The 21184-nt window shown below is 42.2% G+C and overlaps 1 protein-coding gene across 5 annotated transcripts in view; it reads right to left on the reverse strand.

Annotated features, from left to right (window-relative positions):
• PLD1 (phospholipase D1) overlaps positions 1 to 21184 on the reverse strand; it is a 196042-nt gene that overhangs the window by 137444 nt on the left and 37414 nt on the right. For 3 of the 5 annotated variants that reach the window (XM_047730562.1, XM_047730552.1, XM_047730548.1), the window contains exon 1: positions 16281 to 16419. The exons of the other annotated variants lie outside the window; for them this stretch is intronic. The gene's annotated coding sequence lies outside the window, so the exon portion shown is untranslated. Of the gene's footprint in view, positions 1 to 16280; positions 16420 to 21184 lie in introns of those variants that run through there. 5 annotated transcript variants of the gene reach the window in all.

Consider the following 21184-nt stretch of genomic DNA (forward strand, 5'->3'; position numbering starts at 1 on the left):
CCACAGAATACATGCCTCTGCCTCTTCTGGAAGACTGGGAGCTCCCTGAATCTCTGCATTCTCAGTGGCCAGTGTCTACTGGGCCCTCGAGAGCTGTTTCCAGCCTACTCTTTCTCCTAAGCTTCAGATCTATTTATCTCTCTGCCTGTGAACTTCCCCATTGGGTGAACTTATTATGCTCAAGTTAGAATTCATCATCTTCCAAATACCAAAACATTTCCTAGTCCTATACTTTTTTCCTGAATGAACTGGAAACATCATCTACAGCTGCATAAACTGAATCCTGGAACTCATCCTCTGCAATTATCTTTCCCTAATTCTCTATATCCAATCAATTAAAAAGTCCCGCCTAATTCTACGTACCTCTTCAATATAACCACGATATTTTACGTCCCTAATCACAGCAGGTTGAGGAAATTTTTAAAAAGTTGCAGTGTAGCTGGGTATTGGGTCCAGGCAGGTGATTAAGGCATTTAGATTTAATCTCAAAATCGCTACCCACCACCTCCCATTCCCTCCCCTGGACGCTGGAGGCCTAGAGCTAAAAGGCATTTAAAAATACTAAGCTTGGCTGGTGCAACCACTCTGGAAAACAGCATGGAGGTTCCTCAAAATGTTGAAAATAGAACTACCCTATGACCCTGCAATTGCACTGCTGGGTATTTACCCTAAAGATACAAACATAGTGATCCGAAGGGGCACATGCACCCGAATGTTTATAGCAGCAATGTCTACAATAGCCAAACTATGGAAAGAACCTAGATGTCCATCAACAGACGAATGGATAAAGAAGATGTGGTATATATACACAATGGAATACTATGCAGCCATCAAAAGAAATGAAATCTTGCCATTTGCGACGACGTGGATGGAACTAGAGGGTATCATGCTTAGCGAAATAAGTCAATCGGAGAAAGACAACTATCATATGATCTCCCTGATATGAGGGAGAGGAGATGCAACATGGGGGGGTTGAGGGGGTAGGAGAAGAGTAAATGAAACAAGATGGGATTGGGAGGGAGACAAACCATAAGTGACTCTTAATCTCACAAAACAAACTGAGGGTTGATGGGGGGAGGGGGTTGGGAGAGGGGGTGGGGTTATGGATATTGGGGAGGGTATGTGCTATGGTGAGTGTTGTGAAGTGTGTAAACCTGGCGATTCGCAGACCTGTACCCCTGGGGATAAAAATATATGTTTATAAAGCTGTAAAAAAAAAAATTTTTTAAAAAAAAAAAAAAGAAAGGATGAATACCCAAGTTTTGTAGCAACATGGACGGGACTGGAAGAGATTATGCTGAGTGAAATAAGTCAAGCAGAAAGAGTCAATTATCATATGGTTTCACTTATTTGTGGAGCATAACAAATAGCATGGAGGACAAGGGGAGATGGAGAGGAGAAGGGAGTTGAGGGAAATTGGAAGGGGAGGTGAACCATGAGAGACTATGGACTCTGAAAAACGATCTGAGAATTTTGAAGGGGTGGGGGGTGGGAGGTTGGGGGCACCAGGTGGTGGGTATTGTAGAGGGCATGGATTGCATGGAGCACTGGGTGTGGTGCAAAAATAATGAATACTGTTATGCTGAAAAAATAAAAAATTTAAAAAAAAAAAATACTAAGCTTGGGCTGCCCCCAAATAGAATTTTGTAGGATAAGTAACATCGATTTCAATTGATTACTTTTTTATTAGCCAGCTAAACAATGGTGTTCTTCCACAAATAAAAAAGATACTGAGCTGAACAGAAAACTGGTTCTGCTCTGCTTATGAAGTCACTGCAGAAAACAATGACTTCCAGAAGAGCTTCTGCCGTGGGGAGCAATGCCTTCACGGGACCCTCCGAGTTCGGTTGGTCACACTGCAGAATCAATGCAATATTTAAAGTAAGCAAGCCAAACTGGGTGTGTGTGGAGGGTGAGGTTTGCAGGAGGGAAGGACAGAGGAGTAACGAGAAACATGCCCGGCTTAATAAACACATAGTTGACAGATGATGATTCATCATTAAAATGGCACTAATACAGAGTTAATAAAAAGCCACAATGTGATCAGGAAAAGCCTTCAGTTCGTCACTTCCACAAACTCATTGTTATGGCACCTTTGTATGTCCCAAACTGTAAGTAGTATGAAGATTCATTAAAGGAATGGTAATATGAAGGGGCTTGGGCTCCACAGTAGAAAGAGGAAAGAAAAATGTACGGCAGAAATCTGCAAAGATGACTCTGAATACATAAAAAACTTTGAACTCTACAGCTCAAGTGGGTGAATTTTATGGTTAGTGAATTATAACCCAATGAAACTGTTGTTTAAAAAATCTGAAAAGACATGGAAATGGAAAAAAAAAAGACACGAAATAATAAAGAGTTGTAAAAATCGATCAACACGTATCAACACTCAGCGGGAGAGCGGGTAATTTTCCTTGATCCTACAGAGGAATAGCCAATGCAAAACCACTTCTACATTTCTTGTAACAAAAACAGACCAATTGCTATTTATAAGCAGAAAGACACAAAGGAAAAAGCCATCGTCAAAGTGCTTAAAGCAATCTGTCTGCGCCTACGAAGAACATTGCTCAGATTCTATTGTTTCCACTATCTGGAGACTGCTCAGTGAGATGATCACGTTTTCACAAACACAACAGTCACACTGAAAGTTTCTGCCAAACCAGTACCTTTAAAAAAAAAAAATCACAAAAGTATGTACCGCACACACACAAACTATTGTAAGCTCAGAAAAAGCATGCAGTCTCGGGTACTAAAAAAACAACTAAAGAAAAGATAAATTCTGAGTCAGTGATCTTTCCTCTCCTAAGAAATGTAGTAGTGATAGTGAAAAGTGGAAATACCCAGCTCCCAAAAGGCACACATGGAATTGTGCTGGGTTGTTGGCTCGTTGAAAGAGGCAGGGTGTGTATTTTTTTTAGTCTGTATTAGGAAAACAAGTTAGGTCATGCAAAGACCTTTTGAAATCGCTTTAAAAGGTAGATACCAAAATGGAGAGCAGGTGTATGCTCAGAATTTGATCCACCGGAATAGAAAATGACGCCCCTCCTTTCCCGCTGACCAAGCAAAATAATTCAGCGGGTAAGAAACAAACCAAAAACCAATCCTTCAACTTCTGTCCTCACAGATAACTCGTGCAAACCCAAGGAAACCAAACGTAACTTACTTTCGGTTTTAAAAATTAGAACATGTTGAAACCACTGAGATTCAGTGTATGGGTTCCACTTAATCAAAGTTGTCTGAAACCGGGTTTACTCTAACGTAGCTACGCATCATAAAAAACAGCCAGTGAGGGAGGGACATCTGGGTGGCTCAGCTGGTTAAGCATCTGCCTTTGACTCAGGTCATGGTCCCAGGGTCCTGGGATCATGTCCTGCATCCGGCTCCCTGCTCGGTGGGGAGACTGCTCTCCCTGCCACTGTGCCTACCTGTGATCTCTCTCTCTCTGTCAATGCTTTCTAATAAAATCTTAAAAAGAAAAAAGAAAGAAAAAAAGAAACAGCCATAAGCACAAAGAATTAAGCAGGAAGGGCACTGGGCCTGGAGCCAAAAATTTTAGATCTACTCTCATCTCCAGGGACTCTCAAATAACTCAATCCCAATTCAATCCCAATTGAAATTGAAGAGTTGCGTTTTACTCTTTACATACCTATCTTGACATGCCAGGCATGTAAGAAATGTTCAATAAATGCTTTCTGAATTATTACTACTAATAACCACTAATAGCAAGCACTTAACTAAGCACTTCTATACATTTTATCATTTAATCATCACGGTAATCTTACACATAGGTTTTCAGATATCTGCCTGTCACAAATTCAGAATCTAAGGTTTAGAGAAATCAGTAATCTGCTCATGTGATTCAAGTGTTGGAGGGCAGAGGGAGGACTGCAGTTCCCAAGCTGCTTTATTCTTTTTTAAGATTTTATTTACTTATTTTTCATAGAGAGAGAGAGAGGAAGGATGAGCACAAGCAGGGAGAGCAGCATGTAGAGGAAGAAGCAGGCTCCCCTCTAAGCAAGGAGCCCAAGGAGGGGCTTGATCCCAGGACCCTGAGATCACGACCTGAGCCGAAGGCAGACATTTAGTGGACTGAGCCACCCAGGCTGCCCAGGTCCCAAGCTTCTTAATAATGTGCATTGTTGCCTCTCTGAACTCAGCTGGGCACCCATGAAAGTAATCACAGTCATCAATGAACATCTGCATCTCCTCCATGTAACGTTTGTTTCATCACCCAACCTTTCCCACCCCCTGTCTCCCTGGGAGCACGGACAGTGAAAACCTTGAGATTTTTGTTACTCAAAGTGTGGTCCACGGACCAGAAGCAAGGGCATCTCCCTGAAGATGGTTGGAAATGTAGAATCTTTCCCACACCCCAGACACAGTATTTGCATTTTTAAAAACATTTTATTTCTATATTTGGGGGGAAGGGCAGGGAGGGAGAGAGAGCACAGAGGGAGAGTGAGAGGGAGAAGTAAACACCCCACTAAGCAGGAAGCCCGAGGCGGGGCTCCATCCCAGGACCCTGGGATCATGACCTGAACAAAAGGCAGCTGCTTAACTACTGAGCCACCCGGGCGCCCCTCAGAATTGGCATTTTAACAAGATCCCAGGAGATTCAAATGGACCGCAGTTTGAAAGACACTGGTTTAGACTACTCCAAAGTGATCTATTACTTTAATGACAGGAGGAAGGGAGGTCTGAGAAGGAAAATATGACAGAAGGGTTCTATTCCTGAGAACAAAAGCAGCTTGCCATGGCTGTATCAGGACCTCAGTTCTCTTGGATAGTGGCACACGGATACTGCAGAGGACCTTAAAGGATCCCCAGGAAACTGCTGATAGAGGCAAGAGGTGAATCTATAAAGGGTGTACCTGTAGTCCCACTCCTTTCTAAAATTTCCTAACCTGCGTCTCTATGGGTCTCTAGCATGTAGCAAATAAAAATACATGAAGCCTTCAGCAAACCCTGAACCACTCATCAGTGATGAGGTGTATTCTAGCAAAGAGTAGGGCTATGCTGTGGACTGATGAAACTCAGTATCTGTATAACTACCTTCCTACACAATCCAGGGGTCACTTCTTATCAAGGCAGCTTTGTCACTTTTTTTTAAACATAACACTGAAGTCAACTTATGTTTGAGTTTATACTTGACTTATACTTGAGTTATTCCAATATGGTACACGGTTTTCTTGTAGGCACACCTACATTTGTAGACACCAAGCAGCTTACATTTTTAGCCAAGAAGAGCAGGACAGTAACGGTCCTTTTGCAAGACACAGGAATTATGCTGGGCTCAGAGTCAAAATCTAAAGAAGCATCTGTTGGAGTTAATTTTTACTCAAAGTTTCTTACCTGTTTAAACCAAGTTATGAAAGCCAAATAACTCCACATACAAAATCCACAGACATAACTATAACTAAAGGTGGCCTTCATAGAAGGTAGATGTATATTTGGTTTTTTAATTCCCATTTTTAAAATAAAAAAATATTGTGTCTGTTTCCTAGTCTCAAATCTATAATTCCAGGAGCTAAGACACAACACTGTGTATAGGTGGAAATTCTTTCTCCTTTACTTCTATCCTTTTTGTCATTTCAAATCTCCTAGGCAGGTGCTTTTCCTTAAAACCTTCACTTATACGTTCTAGACACTCTATTTCCTCCCTGTGTTCATCTGGAAAGAATGAACAACTAGAGGGGCGCCTGGGTGGCTCAGTGGGTTAAGCCGCTGCCTTCGGCTCAGGTCATGATCTCAGGGTCCTGGGATCGAGTCCCGCATCGGGCTCTCTGCTCAGCAAGAAGCCTGCTTCCCTCTCTCTCTCTCTGCCTTCCTCTCCGTCTACTTGTGATCTCTCTCTGTCAAATAAATAAATAAAATCTTTTAAAAAAAAATTGTTAACAATTGTGCTAAACCAACCGCATTACTGATAGCATCATTAAGGAACACATCACTTTGAGGCATATCTAAGTAATGTGTCTGTATAGCCACAAAAACCGTGAATATGCTCTGATCTGGTAACGATACTCTAAAGTAGGAGGACAAGAACATACAGAAAGCTGTTCACCGCTAAGGATAAACGCAGACATCTGCATTTAGGTTGAAACATACTGACAAGTTCAGGCTGGGGTTGCCTGGACTGACAGCTGTTTTGTGAGAAAGCCCTGGGAATTGGAGAGGAGCCAACTTCACCTTGAGCTCCTTGGGACAGAGATTTTTTATTGATTTATTGGAAAGAGAAACAGAGAGACCATGGGCCAGGGGAGGTTGCAGAGGGACAAGCAGACTGCCCGGCTCAGGGCTCGATCCCAGGACCCTGAGCCAAAGTCAGACATTTAACCGACGAGCCACCTGGGGGCACTGACTAATGCATTTTATATCACATTCAGTGTGACGGCATTTTCTTTCCTCTCTTTCCCCTGAAAAGCTGAAATTTAACTGATGATGTATCTTGCCATGAACTGTGTCTTCAAATCAAGGAAATACAACAGTAATCCTGACCTTAGCATTGTGAAGATTAAGTGCCATAACCTATTTAAGTCTCTTTGGCACACTGCCTTGAAATATAACAACTGTACCAAAAAAATGGCACATGTTAATATTGGTATTTTTACGATCTGATGCATTCTTAGGATACTTTAACAGAAGAGCAGTATCCAGGAAAACAGCCGATAATCCCAGCCTGCCACTCAGTCTACAGTTGGTGTACCTCGTTCAATCTGAGGACCTCAGCACAAGGACAAACCATAGACACTCAGAGAACAGGGACCAGGCTAGAAAAGAGTCTGCAAAACATGATATTAGGAGAAATGGTCAAGGGTGCCTGGGTGGCTCAGTCGTTAAGCATCTGCCTTTGGCTCAGGTCATGATCCCAGCGTCCTGGGATTGAGCCCCACATCGGGCTCCCTGCTTGGTAGGGAGACTGCTCCTCTCTCCCCCATGCTTGTGTTTCCTCTCTCTCTCTGTGTCAAATAAATAAATAGATAGATAAATCTTTAAAGAAAAAAGGAGAAATGGTTGAAAGAATCAGAGGTTTTTAGGCTAAACAAAAATGAGAATCCTCTCGAAGAAGTAGATGTTTCTTCTGTGGATCCAGTGGATGGAGCTGGAATACAAGGATGGTTATCTCTAGAGGCCCATGTCACATCAACATAAAGGAGAACTTTCTAAGGGCTCCCTAGGACAGAAAGGGCCCTGGGAAGCAGAAAGCTTCCTAAAACAGGAAGTAGGCCATCATTGCCTCGCTGGCACCTCATTGGTATGCTCTAGAAAAGTCTTCTTCTTGGTCTCATGGCTGCACTGTGTGTCCACTTCAACTCTAGAATTCTCTGCCTCGGTCTTCCTCCTCCAGACCTAGGTCAGATGTCTGGGGCCCACTCGGAGCACTAATGGCACCCTAGGCCGCCACCCATGCGGGCTCTTTTCCTAGGGAAAAGCTAGTACAAATATGGCCAAAAAGTCAATGGAGAAGACAGATGCACTGGGATGGCTGGTTAATACCAGTTCTATCTCAGGTTCTTCTAATGAGGAACTTCCACAGGAGGTGGGGACTCAGTCTGGAGAGAGAGAACTGCTATATTCAAACTCAAATGGCAAGAGGCAGAGCTCCACAGTCCACACAGAGAAGTATGAAGTCTAGCTCTCAAAGAAGGCATTCCACAGCTCCTGAAACTGGGTCCCACCAGCCCTGCACCTGCTATACGTAGACTGTCCCAGCTAGGGCCTAATGAATTCACTTAAGACGCACACCAGTTTTCTGAATTATAGCAAACCTGGGCAAGATCTGCATTCTTTCTTCCAGACGCAGACCAACTTCCTTATTGCCGCAGTTATGTAAAAGTTAACTTTTCTTAAGTTAACCCTCTCTCCATGCTTAAAGGAAAAACTCTGTACTCTGTGAAAAGGTGCTACGATCTCAAATTAAAACAGAATTATGACTTTGGACTGTATCTTCTTATCAGCATTTACTTGAATACTGGCATGAAACTTCCTGTGAACTTTGTGACTCAATCACATTGTCAACGTCATTATCCTTTTATCTAAATCTTTCCGAGCAAAGGTATGGGTATCAGCCTTGTCCAATACACAAGGAAGCACCTCGCTTATATCAGGCAATCAGTGGATAATTTCACCAAGCGAAAATGAACAGCACAGTAGCCATGCAAATGAATGGTGCAGTAACCAACAGAAACCAACCTTCAGTTGGCTTCCCAAAATGATGCTACTTTTGGTCCAAGGAAAGCCACGGGCTACAGCTTTTTAGTTTTCTACCTCAGCCCTCAGTTAATCAAAGTCTATCTGCACATCTTTTGTCCAAATACATTTATAACCAATAGCTCTGTAAAATCAGATACAGTTAGCAATCCACAAGGATGTAAGATCAAAATTCTCTCTGCCACTGTATCAAGGCGTTACCCCATGTCCAGTGCAGGGATGGAGTTTAGGAGCACAAAGGTCAATAGCTCTCTGACAGGGGTTCACAATGCAGGGGTAGAGACAGACTTGTAAGAGCTGATTTGCAGAGTGTGAAGAGAAGTGTAGTGGGAGTCTAGAGGAGGACGTGCTCAGTCTGGGGCCCAGGAAGGTTACTGCTGGAAAGGTACATCGGGAAGGACTCTTGAAGACTGCTTCAGAGTTCACTCTGCATACTCGAACAGAACGCATTCCAGGAAAAAGGAAAAGCAGCATATATATATATATATATACATATATATATATATATGTGTGTGTGTGTATATATATATATATATATATATATATATATATATATATACACACACATATATATATATATATATAAAATCTAAGGAACAATAAAAAATATATAATCCAAGGAACTATTAGCTTTTGACTTTTGGTGTTAGCTTTTGACTTTTACCAAGCCGGAAAGAATGGAAATATAATTTCATTCATCATTACTAAAATGCTTTTAGGTATACAGAATGAAATATAGGAAATAACAGCAACTGGGGCATCAAAAGGAACAATAAAAAAAACCTCACGGGTTTGAGCAAGAGAATAATAATTGTTTTCGGATATCGGAGGGTATGATTAGATGCCTGCTTCTCTGTATAGAAAATATTATGAAAATTGGGAGGAGGAGAACCTACGAGAGTGCACAGTTTGGTTTATAATGTCTAAGAGCATTCTAAAAAAGAATTATTAACAAAGAAAGTGGTTGCCTTAAGCAGGCATGTTTACACAATAATTATACAGTTTTGGAGTCCATTTGGGCTCTAATTCTAGCTTAGCTCATGGAAGTGCTTAAAAGTTGCTATCACATTGTAAGATGGTGTGCTCACCTTGACATCGTGAGTTCCAACACCACAACAAGCTGGGATCTATGGCAAGGTGTTCTGCATGGGGTAGGAAGGTGGACTGGACACCATTAAAAGGTTCCCCCAGCAGGAGCTCTCTCCAATGGTCTCTGCCCACTTCTGATCTGATGTTACTCCCTCCGCTCAAAACCTGCTACCTAAATCTTAGCTATCGTAACTACTGTTATTACATTTTCTTCTGATATTATCTTTCTGCTAACTTGATCATCCCTGGTTTTGTCTTATTCCTGTGTGTGTGTTTAATAGTAGGCAAATCCTCTTGCAAAGCCTACTCAAATCCTTAGGAGGGCACAAATAAAGTCACTGAAAAACAAAGTAAAATAACATTCTATAGTTTATTATAAATGGCACTAGGAACAACAGTAGCTAATGTTCACTTAACCCCTATGAAGCATCAAGTTCTACAGCAGGCCTTTTATATATATTATTTCATTCCATTCTTACAAGAATCCTACAAGGTAAGTACTTACATTTTAGTCCTCGTTTTATAGATTAAAAAAAAAATTAAGTCTTAGCAAAGTCTAGTGATTCGTTCAAGGTCCCAATTAGTAAGCAGTGATCCATTCTAACAATTTTGCAACACAGTCTGCAACAATCTCATACTAATGGATAGGTACTCCCATATAGTTTATAAAATTTGAATACTGAATATTTTAACACAAATCTTAAATATAGGAACTCCAGAAAACACAAATGAGTCCCTTAATCTAATAAACAGGTGACACACTGAGTTCATTTTGCCTCAATCTCATACTTCAAGACACTACTGATTAAAAAAAGGGCCCTTAGAGTGACCAGGTCATGTTTACTTAAGTCATCCTTGAGCATCAAATTAAAATTCCCAGCTTTCTCACATAAGTGTCCTGAGTAGGCAAATCTAGAGAGAGACAGAAGGTAGAACATGGGTTACCTTGGGCTAGAGGAGGAAAAATGGGGGCAAAAGAGTGAGTACAAGCCTTCTTTTTGGAGTGATGAAAAGGTTCTAAAATTACATTACAGTGATGGTTACACCTCTGTAAATACACTAAAAACCACTGGATTGTACACTTCTAAGGGGTTAATTTTGTGATATGTAAGTTATACGATATAATAAAGCTGTTAGAAAACAGTTTCCAGGGTTCAGTACCAAGTGATCTCTAGTCACTCCACGTGGCTGCTGTCTTCCAGAATAAACATGAAAACCAGATGTTTTGATGATGAGAATAAAGACCATGCCTGTGAGGCTGGTGAGTTTTCTTTGGAAGCAGTAATCGGCATTCATTACTCAAATGCCATTAGGTAAGTAGTGACTGGTATTAGCTTTTGACTTTTACCAAGCCAGAAAGAATGGAAATATAATTTCATTCATCATTACTAAAATGCTTTTAGGTGTACAGAATGAAATATAGGAAATAACAGCAACTGGGGCATCAAAAGACCTCAAAAGGCCCAAAAGACTCTGAATCAACTAGAACCTTGTGGCCTTGGGGACTCAATCATTCTTCAGCTATAAAATGAGGAGGGGGAACAATGAAGTCAACTCCTCTAAGACTCATTTCCATCTTTGTTATTCCAGTTGAATCATTTCTAATGAGGATCATCTCACTATGTGACTCGTCCCTTTCTAAACAGCATCAGCTGCTTTTACAAGCAAAGTGTTAATGAGACACACTGGAAATCCATTGAGAGTGTCTTTCCTAGACTCATATTTCAAGTGTTTAAGTGAGCTCCCTCCAACATCCCTTATGAAATAAACTATCTACCTTAACATTGGAATGGCTAATCCACTGACTAAAATTTAAAACCTGATAGATAAAATCAAAGGGCAACTTCCTATAACAATGTATAAACATAGCAAAAACAATTGTTCTCCAAAATGAAATTATCCTGGCCTTTATAAAAATTGATCTCACCTCAAATCTAGCCTATTTCTCCTAATCTATTTTAATTTTCATTATAAAAATGATAATTTCTTCTTAAAAGGAACCTTAGATTTGCAAACTATGTGAGGAAAATTAAAATCATTCTTAAAGCCACCACCTTAAATAGATTGTGGGTGACGTTAACCTACAATTAAACTTTGGTACATGTTGTTCTCATTTTTTTCTCTCCACAATAGTTTTTTTTTTCCAAATATAATCATGTTTAAAAATATTAGTATGTGGAAAAGTATATAGAGAAAAGAAAATATAAACTACCAGAAATAACTACTTTCAAATAATCCCTAAACCCCCAGTCCTTAAGGTGACCACCATTTCTGCTCTCCCTAAGCATAACACAAATAGGTATGTATTTTTTTTTAAGATTTTTTTTGACAGAGAGAGACACAGAAAGAGAGGGAACATTTGATTTCTTTTCTTTCCTTTTCTTTAAACTTAGTTCCTTAATCTATGAGCTATGTTTTTAAACATTGTCAAAGATTCCTAACTTATTTGTCACATGTTTAAGTTTTAGCAAAACTAGACTGTTATCTGTCCAACATTTTCAAATGCACATTTACATTTTTAAAGGAAATACACTTCTCATGGTCTTAAAGAGACTATGAGAAGTCTCACAGTCTTCTTTGAGAAGAAGACTTCTTTCCACTAAGCCTCAGAAAGGCTTCAGGACTAAAATAACCAGAGCTTTGATTACCAGCAGGAAATCATAGTGGGCAGGAATAAAGAGGACACTCCTCATACAGGCCAAATCAAAGTGAAACAATCTGAAGATCCAAGCCTTAGTGGTTTTATTATTTTAGCTTTTTAAAGTCTCAGAACTCCAAGGTTAGCTTAAGTACAAAGTTAAAACACAGTTTCCAGTTTTCATGACCAGTTTCCAGGTGGACTGGTCACCATTCCACCATTCATTCAGTGACATTGGGCAAACTCTGCCCCTTGCCACTGGTCATGAGCAGAACAGGTGAGAAAGGAGGGAAAAAGCTCACCTCCCACCCGTAGAAAAAGAACACAAAGGACATGTCCTGCTGACAGTAGGTCAACAGAAACATCCCAGAGTATGACGAACAACACAGATGTGTTTATATGGTTGTTTCTCATTAATAAGAAATATTGGATGGGGCGCTCCCTGCTTGTGTTCCCTCTCTTGCTGTGTCTCTCTCTGTCAAATAATAAATATCTTCAAAGAAAGAAACGTTGGGTGATATTTCCCAAGAACATCCACTTCTCATACTGATTTTTTTCCCCCACTAGAGCATTCCTCTGAGGCACAACACTGTTACTGCTGTTACCTGCTATGACTTGGGATAAAGGGCATAACCTTCCCAGGGCAGTTTCCTCGACCATAACATGAGGAGAAAGACAGCTGGCCTCTTAGGGTTGTTGTGAGGAGAACCTAAGAGGCTTAGGACAGGGACTGCCCTTGGGAAATGGTTTCAGTATTAGCTGTTGTTGTTGTTCTATTATTATTATTCCCAGCACCAGCTCTTCTACTCCTGCTAGGACTATTATTACCACCCACTCCTGCCAGAAATGCCGGAATGTAAAACTTAGGTCGAGTGTTTCAGAATGAAAGGGGGAACTGGAAAGGTCTGTGGTCAGATCAGCCTCAGGAGTAGTCTGTCCTCAGGCTTTGCAATCTGTCTGGGAGGTTAGTATTTACTGTCACCGTGAAACAGTGAGTGTCTCAGATGGGGGGTACCACAATCCCTCCCTCCACCCACACCCCCACACACTTTCTGATACACCAGCACAAGATTCCTGTGCATCAGCTCCTTCAGTGAGCGGGGCTAAGCAAGGACCCAGGAGTTACAGGACGCCTTGGTGGCTCAGTCAGTTAAGCGTCAGCCTTCCGCTCAGGTCATGATCCCAGGGTCCTGGGATCGAGTCCCGCATCGGGCTCCCTGCCCAGTGGGCAGACTGCTTCTTCCTCTGCCTGCTGCTCCCCCTGCTCGTGAATATACTCTCTGACAAATAAATAAATAAAATCTATTAAAAAAAAAAAAAAAAGAACCCTGATTCCAGGGGTTAGGTGTGAAAAATGCAGTGGTGGCCCTGCTCCCTGGAGCCTTTCTGAAAATCCTACAAGGCCTGAAACTGCAGACCAGAAGCCCAAACCTCCCCAAACGGGCACCGTGAAGATCCAGACCAGGGGGTGTAATGCAAGCCACCAGGGACATGAACGGATTTATCGAGGTTCAGCAGTCAGAGAGCATTTCTTCTAAGATCACCTTTCCTCCTACATACTCATTTCTTTCCTCTGAGTGCCTATCTTCCACAGTCAGTCAGTGCTCCCAATGCTTGGGGTGTGGGCCAATTCATACTAACACCATGGGTCTAAAGACTTGTCTCCAACCTTGAAGCTCTCAGTGTTTGTCAAAGAAAATAAGGATCACGTGCTTCTGTGTCACCAGCTAGGTTCGTAAGATTTAGGAAACACCAAGACTACTCCGAATACCAGCAAGAAGGCAGGCTTGGTCACAAGTGATCCGCTCAAAGTTTCACTTAACATTACATGGTATGCAATGAGAAAAACACCCGTCTCTACTTGATTTCAGGCAAAAGGCAGAGGCGTAACAAAACTAAACCATCCCAGCAAGATGAGAACAAGAATGACAGCAGATGGTCCCAACCTAGAGTCAGGAAGAAGATCTGCTTAGACACTTCATCCTCAAATTACCATTTCTGAGCACCCTACTGTATGGTTTTTTTTTTCTTCCCCATGTTTGCAGGAAATTATTTTAAATGAATATTCTTTGGGAAGACCCTAAAATCTGGCTTTTTAGGGAGTTTCCCCTCTTATTCTATACCTGTCACATTTCTTTATTTGTGCTTCTACTCGGTAGTACTGATTGGTTCTCTCTCATTACAAGGCTGGGAAGCCCTTGGGAACGCAGAAACAGATCTCCCAGACAAAAATGAGTTTTATGTGAGCTTTTTCAGACTCTTATCTGTGCCAATTAAGGAAAATAATTAACGAGCAAAATATTCTTAACATTGTTCTTTGTTAAGTGGGTGCCTGGGTGGCTCAGTGGGTTAAAGCCTCTGCCTTCAGCTCAGGTAATGATCTCAGGGTCCTGGGATTGGCCCTGCATCCGGCTCTCTGCTCAGCAAGGGGTCTGCTTCCACCTCTCTCTCTGCCTGCCTCTCTGCCTACTTGTGATCTCTACCTATCAAATAAATAAATAAATAAAATGTTTTTTAAAAAAACCACACTGTTCTTTAAAATCATGGGACAGCTATAGTCACTTTGACAATAGTCTTCCTTTAAGTTTGAAGTTGAGCACATTTAATATTAATAGTATAATGGTGCAAATATGCAGTGAGAACATATATTAAGTTATAGCAGTCTTTTTTTTTTTTTTTTTAAAGCTAAAATGACCTACTGGATTTGCTGTTAAAAAAAAAAAGATCTACAGAGGCAGGGGGCAATAACTTAACTGGACTGTTGTCTCTCAGGGTATAAAGAACAGTCAATTTTGTAACCCTGAAATGGCGTGTGGCCGTAACTTTACAACTTCAGTTTCAGCAGATACGGAAACTGTACAGATCCTTAAGGAACCGCGGTCCTCAAAGATGTTTTGAAAGTTCCTTTTTGTCTCTCTTTCCCCTCAATTTTATTTTTTTAAACAGGGAGGAACATGGAAGAACAGATCCTTTCTTTTTTTTTTTTTTTTTTTAGCAACAGGAACCAGTTTTTATTTTGAGGCGTTAGATGACTGATCTGACTGCACGCCAAGGCCAGGCAGCTTCTCCCTCCTTGTCTCCTGATGGAGAATGAAGTGAGGCCTTCCCCAATGGGCAGGGGACCCACAGGATCCGTGCTCTTGTTTTTCGGTGCTCTGACTAGGGGTAGGTTCTGGTGGGTTCGGGGAGGGCTTGTCCCCGAGGAGCAGGTCTCTATCTAGCGCGTCCCGAGGCGCCGGCTCTCCCATCCCCCGACCCCGCTGAGGCCTGGAGTCGCGGGGCGTGGGCGACGGGGGCACCTCTCCTCGGTTCCCGCCTGGGCTGCGAACAGATCCTTTCTTAAGACACTGTCTTTCCCACTGGGGGAAGAAAGGGGCAGAACAAAGCAGCAGTAACAGAAGTGCACTTGCATTCTTTAGAAATACAAGTACATTACCTCGAACTAAAGCACACTTAACGTGAAAACAGACTATCCCGTAGAGTGTTCCAAACTTTCAAACGTCACCCAATTTAACTACTCTTGCAGAACAATTTCACGCGGGGTTGCTTTGGTGACAATAATAAAGGTGAAACTGCTCTCTAGGTCTCTAATGAAACTAAAGAAGATACGCTCTCAGCACTTACTGCTATTCACTGAATTTCATTTTGTTACTATTAGCAATACTTCAGTGTCTTACAGGGCACAATCCATCATCAGTGCGATTTACTCCAGAAGTAATCTCGGATTCCGAGGAATTACATAAGAATAAAAACAGGGACAAATAAAGAAGGGATTCAGCCCAGCTTGACCCACCTGTACACTCCGCCCACATCGACAGTTACTCGAGTAGTTTATGAGGCACTCTAGAAAAACGCCAGACTTTCCAAAGAGAAAATTACAGTGATATTCGGTTCATTTTAACTATGAGAAGTAGGCCCAAGGGAAAACTGCTTCGGGCAATCACAAGGCTGTGAGGCACCACGGCTGCCTAGGGTTCAAGAAACCTACAATCAACCACATATAAAATCACAGTTACAACGAGAAGATTTAATGGGGTGGGGGGGGTACCCAAAGAAAGGAATTCAGAAAAAGGAACTGAAAATGCTTACAAACAAGTACAAACTATCAATCCAACACACACATGCCATTTCATCCTAGCCTGCATGTGCCTTTAATATTGCCAAACTATGCATATATTATAAGGAGAATCCTAACCTCCAAACCTCCCCAGGAGCAACCAACTCACATTATTTTCTAAAAGAACACGGCAACGCCACAAATGCTGTGCTGACTGTCATATCGCCGGGGAGTACAGAAAGAAAATTGAACACATGCAGCAGAAAGTTCAAAATGTTATTTACTAACCTGGTGCCCCTGGGAAAGTAGTCGCTTCATACTGCTCTACACAAAGAATCTTTACTATGAAACTAATCTCCAAAGCAGCTGATAGCCCAGAGGGAAGGAAACAGGCTACCCAGGGAATCCACAAACACAAGGAAAGCAGTTTGTTCCCAACTTGGCAACTTAAGTCATAGCCAAGCCCACAAAGTACTTCAGCCTATAAGCTTTAGTAATGAACTTGAAACCACTCCCCATATGTTAAATAGACATTGGGCTGCTGTGAGAATGAAAACCCACATAACACAATTGAGCAAAGGCTTCAGGCTTCATTTTTGAACTTGCTGCCTAAGAAAACCGTAACACACAAACTTAAGAGAACACTCACTCCTTTCTCCCTCTTTGGATACTGTATTAAAGCGACTCATTCATTTTAAATAGGAGGAATACAGTCTCCCTGACCTCCCCCGCCTGCCGCCATTAGAGCCATGAAATGAATTTTACAATGTTGCCCAAGTGGTTAAGTGGTGGTGGTAAGTACTATGATTTCATTTTACATAAGAGGGACATAAGAAGTTACTATTTCTGAGAGAATCCAAGTCACATACTGTTTTCAGGTGGGGGGTAGCATTAATTAAGCCTAAAATCTCATTAATTATTCTAAAGTTCAAATCTACTTAAATTCAAAAGGAATATTTTAAAGAACCTTCTAGGAGCGCTGGGTGGCTCAGTCGGTTAAGCGTCTGCCTTCTGCTCAGGAAGTATTGGGACCAAACCTGGCATCATCAGGCTCCCTATTCAGTGGAGAGCTTGCTTCTCCCTTTCCCTCTACCAATTCACTCCACTTGTGCTCCCTGGCTCTCTCTATCCTTCTGTCAAATAAATAAATAAGTAAATCTTTAGAAAAAAAAAAAAGAATTTTCTAACTTTAAGGTTTTTTTTAAATTTGAGTGTAGTTAACACACAATGTTACATTAGTTAGAAGTGTATAGCATAGTGATTCAATATTTCTATGCATTATGCTATGTTCCCCACAAGTGTAGCTACCACCCGAGGATTGGATCGTTCTAACTTATGATTCGGATTTAGTGTCTGTAAATCTAAAGTCACTCATGGGCGCCTGGGTGGCTCAGTGAGTTAAGCCACTGCCTTCAGCTCAGGTCATGATCTCAGGGTCCTGGGATCGAGTCCTGCATCGGGCTCTCTGCTCAGTAGGGAGCCTGCTTCCCTCTCTCTCTCTCTCTGCCTGCCTCTGTCTACTGTGATCTCTCTCTGTCAAATAAATAAATAAAATCTTTAAAAAAATAAATAAATAAAAGTCACTCATAATTCAGTTTCACCATCTACATTTTGGTTTTATTTAGAAAAAAAAGACTTTTGGGTAGTATTACAGTTTTTTTTTTTAATAGTTTAAAATGGAACGGAATAGGACTCTCCATGGTTTCAAATTAAGAAATTTGAATTTTATTTCTCATTCTAGAAATACGCATTTGATAATTTCTTGAAGGCATTTAGATCTTAAAATAGTTCATAATGTTCCAGCACCTTGCTCAAGAAATAATGAAAATCCGTGCTCTGCTTTTTAATGTGACGTGTTCACAGTACCATATATACAGTCTGCTCCTAGTTTTTAACTCCAAGGACAGTTTTAATTGTCATGGCTTGCTTCCATGATTTCCACTTTGTTTAAAGAAGATCTATTTAACAAAATGGTCAAGATTACCTAACTCTGTTGTTTCTTCTAAGCCAAAAGATCAGACCAAATTTTCAAGGAAAACTCGATTCACTGGTTGCCAAACAAGATTTACATGTATTGCCGGTAACATCAAGTTACTCAAAACCTGTGAAACTTAAGCCATCGACATATAAACACAAGATCAGGCATGAAAAACCTGGAGACTCCCTGAGATCTCACACATGCCCCCACTTGCCTCCCCCACCCACTCCCAGGACAGGGTTCAACAGTTTCTCATGGGGTCACTTTAGAATGACAGGGTCAAGACAGTCACCTCAGTGAGAAAATGAGAGAAGAGGCTGATGCCTTAAAAAAGAGCCAGAACCCCACCTGGTGGCAAGACCAAGAAAACGCTGGAACAGTTAAACCTCAGGGGAAATACAACTCTGAAGCTGGAAGAAAAACAAAAAAGCAGAAAAGGATCCGTTGTGAGTACATTAATGTCACACACAATGTGTGGTAAGGGTCATGGAAAGTTTTCCGCCCCCCACGAGAGCAAAATATTTCTTGAGGATATGAAAACACTAATGCAAAATAATAATAATAATAATAATAGTTACCCTGAAAACCATCTCTTTCATTTGGATCTGGTCTATAAACATATACAATGATTTACATTCCTGGAAAAATTCTCTGATAAGTAATATTCATCTTTCCTTTACCCAAAAAGCTGTGATAAAAATGCCTGTGAGGGGGCGCCTGGGGGACTCAGTGGGTTAAAGCCTCTGCCTTCGGCTCAGGTCATGATCTCAGGTCCTGGGATGGAGCCCTGCATCGGCTCTCTGCTCGGCAGGAAGCCTGCTTCCTCCTCTCTCTCTGCCTGCCTCTCTGCCTACTTGTGATCTCTGTCAAATAAATAAATAAAAAATCTTTAAAAAAAAAAAATGCCTGTGAGGTCAACATCATCTCTGAAATGGAAAAAATGTGGATAAATCCCAACCTAACCAGCTAAGTTCTGGTGGGACAGTGTCCATCACTCTGTTAAAAGGCTGTATCCCTAAGATTGTTCCTGTCTCTCGTCAAAAGTATTTCCTTCTGGGGCACCTGGGTGGCTCAGTGGGTTAAAGCCTCTGCCTTCCGTTCAGGTCATGATCTCAGGGTCCTGGGATCGAGCCCCACATCATCATCTGGCTCTCTGCTCAGCAGGGAGCCTGCTACCCTCCCCACCTCCCCACCCCCACCCGCCTGCCTCTCTGCCTACTTGTGGTCTCTGTCAAACAAATAAATAAAATCTTTAAAAAAATGTATTTGCTTCTGCTTGACTTATTTCATTCAGCATAATCTCCTCGAGGGGGGGGTGGGGGGATGGGTGAGCCTGGTAGTGGGTATTAAGGAGGGCACGGACTCCATGGAGCACTGAGTGTGGTGCATAAACAATGAATCTTGGAATGCTGAAAAAATAAAATTAGATTAAAAAAATAAATAAAAGGATTATCCATAACGGAAAAATTATTTCCTTTCGTCTCATATAAGTTATTTCTGCAAACAATCCATGTATAATATCAACCTCAATGGAGATAAAGAATAGTTAAATTCTGGGTTTCGAATTACACTGGAGTAATAAACGTTAGAGAAAAAAAGAAGTGGAGTAAGATGTGATTTTTAAATAAGCCCAAGCCACACTACTGAAGCTAAAACTAATAATACTAGCAGCTACTATTTAAACTTTCACTACAAGAACTTAAGTGGTGGGCAAGGTTCTAAACTTCCTCACAAGTAGTAAATCATTTACATCTCACCACTGTCTTTTTTTTTTTTTTTTTTTTTTTATTTATTTGACAGAGAGATCACAAGCAGGCAGAGAGGCAGGCAGAGAGAGAGGAGGAAGCAGGCTCCCCGCCGAGCAGAGAGCCCGATGCGGGGCTCGATCCCAGGACTCCGAGATCACGACCCGAGCCGAAGGCAGCGGCTTAACCCACTGAGCCACCCAGGCGCCCCTCACCACTGTCTTCTTATACCAGTTTTATAGATGAGAAAACTAAGGCCCCTAAAGGTAAGTACCTTGCCAAACCGTGAGTGGTGGAACTGGGATGAGAACCCAAGCAGTTTAGCTCTGATGTAAATGCTCCTAACCATGTACTTTATTAATTCCTCCTTCCTGAGTGCACACCACTTGGGAAATCCTGCCAGATTCTGGTCAGATGCAAGGGAGGAGCAGACGGGAGAGAACGGTTCCACGGACAGTCCTCACGATGGTGCAGAGTGGGAAAGGCTCCGGAGCCAAGCAGCCACACAACTGAGACCAGGAGGCTTCATGGCAGGTAAGGGATCCCCAGCAGAGGGCACCCACATAGTCTTCCAAGGCAAAGAGGGAAATGGGGAACCATGCGGCCGCTGGAGGGACCACAGGGAGCAGAAGAAAATGCTGCAAGGGCAGCAGGGGTCCTCTGATGTCGATCTCACAGAGGCAAAGAGGCAACAGGAGAGTTTTAACTGGAGGGTGGCCAGATATGCATGTTGGAAAGATAAGTAAGGAGCCAGGCCTTGTAGAGTGAGTAGAAATTAAGAAGACAGTCCAGGGAAAGGAAGGGGCAGACCAGTGCTTTCAAATGTACAAGCTTACACTTTCCCAAGTGTTACCAAGGAGGCCGGGGCCCTAATGCCGGCAGCAGGGGTGCTTGCTAGCTCTCTTGAGGAAGCTAGGTTCAGGGCCCGAGCCACACAGAGTTTGTTGAGGCCATCCGCAGAGCTGGGAAACCGGGAGGAGGAGCAGGCTGGTGAGAGGAAGAGGCATAGCGGAGCCAAGCCCAGAAGCTGGACTTTGGAGGTGGAGCTGGAGGTCCCGAGGGCCAGCCAGGGTAGACGTGCAGGAGAGAGGTCTGGAGCTCCAGTTCCTGGCCTGCACAGAAGGGACCCAACTAGCAGACACTGCACAAAAGGATGGAGGACTGTGGCTGGAGGGCAGCAACAGGGCACAAATGAGTCTGCCCCGGAGAGCACAGGGCATAAGAGTAAAGGGAGAAGTTTTGGATTTTTTTTTAAAAGACATATATTTTAGAGAGAGTGTGTGAGCAAGTGGCGGGGAGGGGTAAAGAGAGAGAAAATCCTGAAGCAGGCTCTTTGCACGGAGCCCTACACAGTGCTGGAGCCCAGGACCCTGAAATCGTGACCTCAGCTGAAGTCAAGAGTTGGAAGGTCACCCAAGTGAGCCACCGAAGCACCCCAAGGGTGAGGTTTTAAGGCAAGCGGTTTCTGA

Source organism: Lutra lutra, chromosome 1, assembly GCF_902655055.1.
Source record: "Lutra lutra chromosome 1, mLutLut1.2, whole genome shotgun sequence".
In the NCBI taxonomy this organism is placed as follows: Eukaryota; Metazoa; Chordata; class Mammalia; order Carnivora; family Mustelidae; genus Lutra; species Lutra lutra.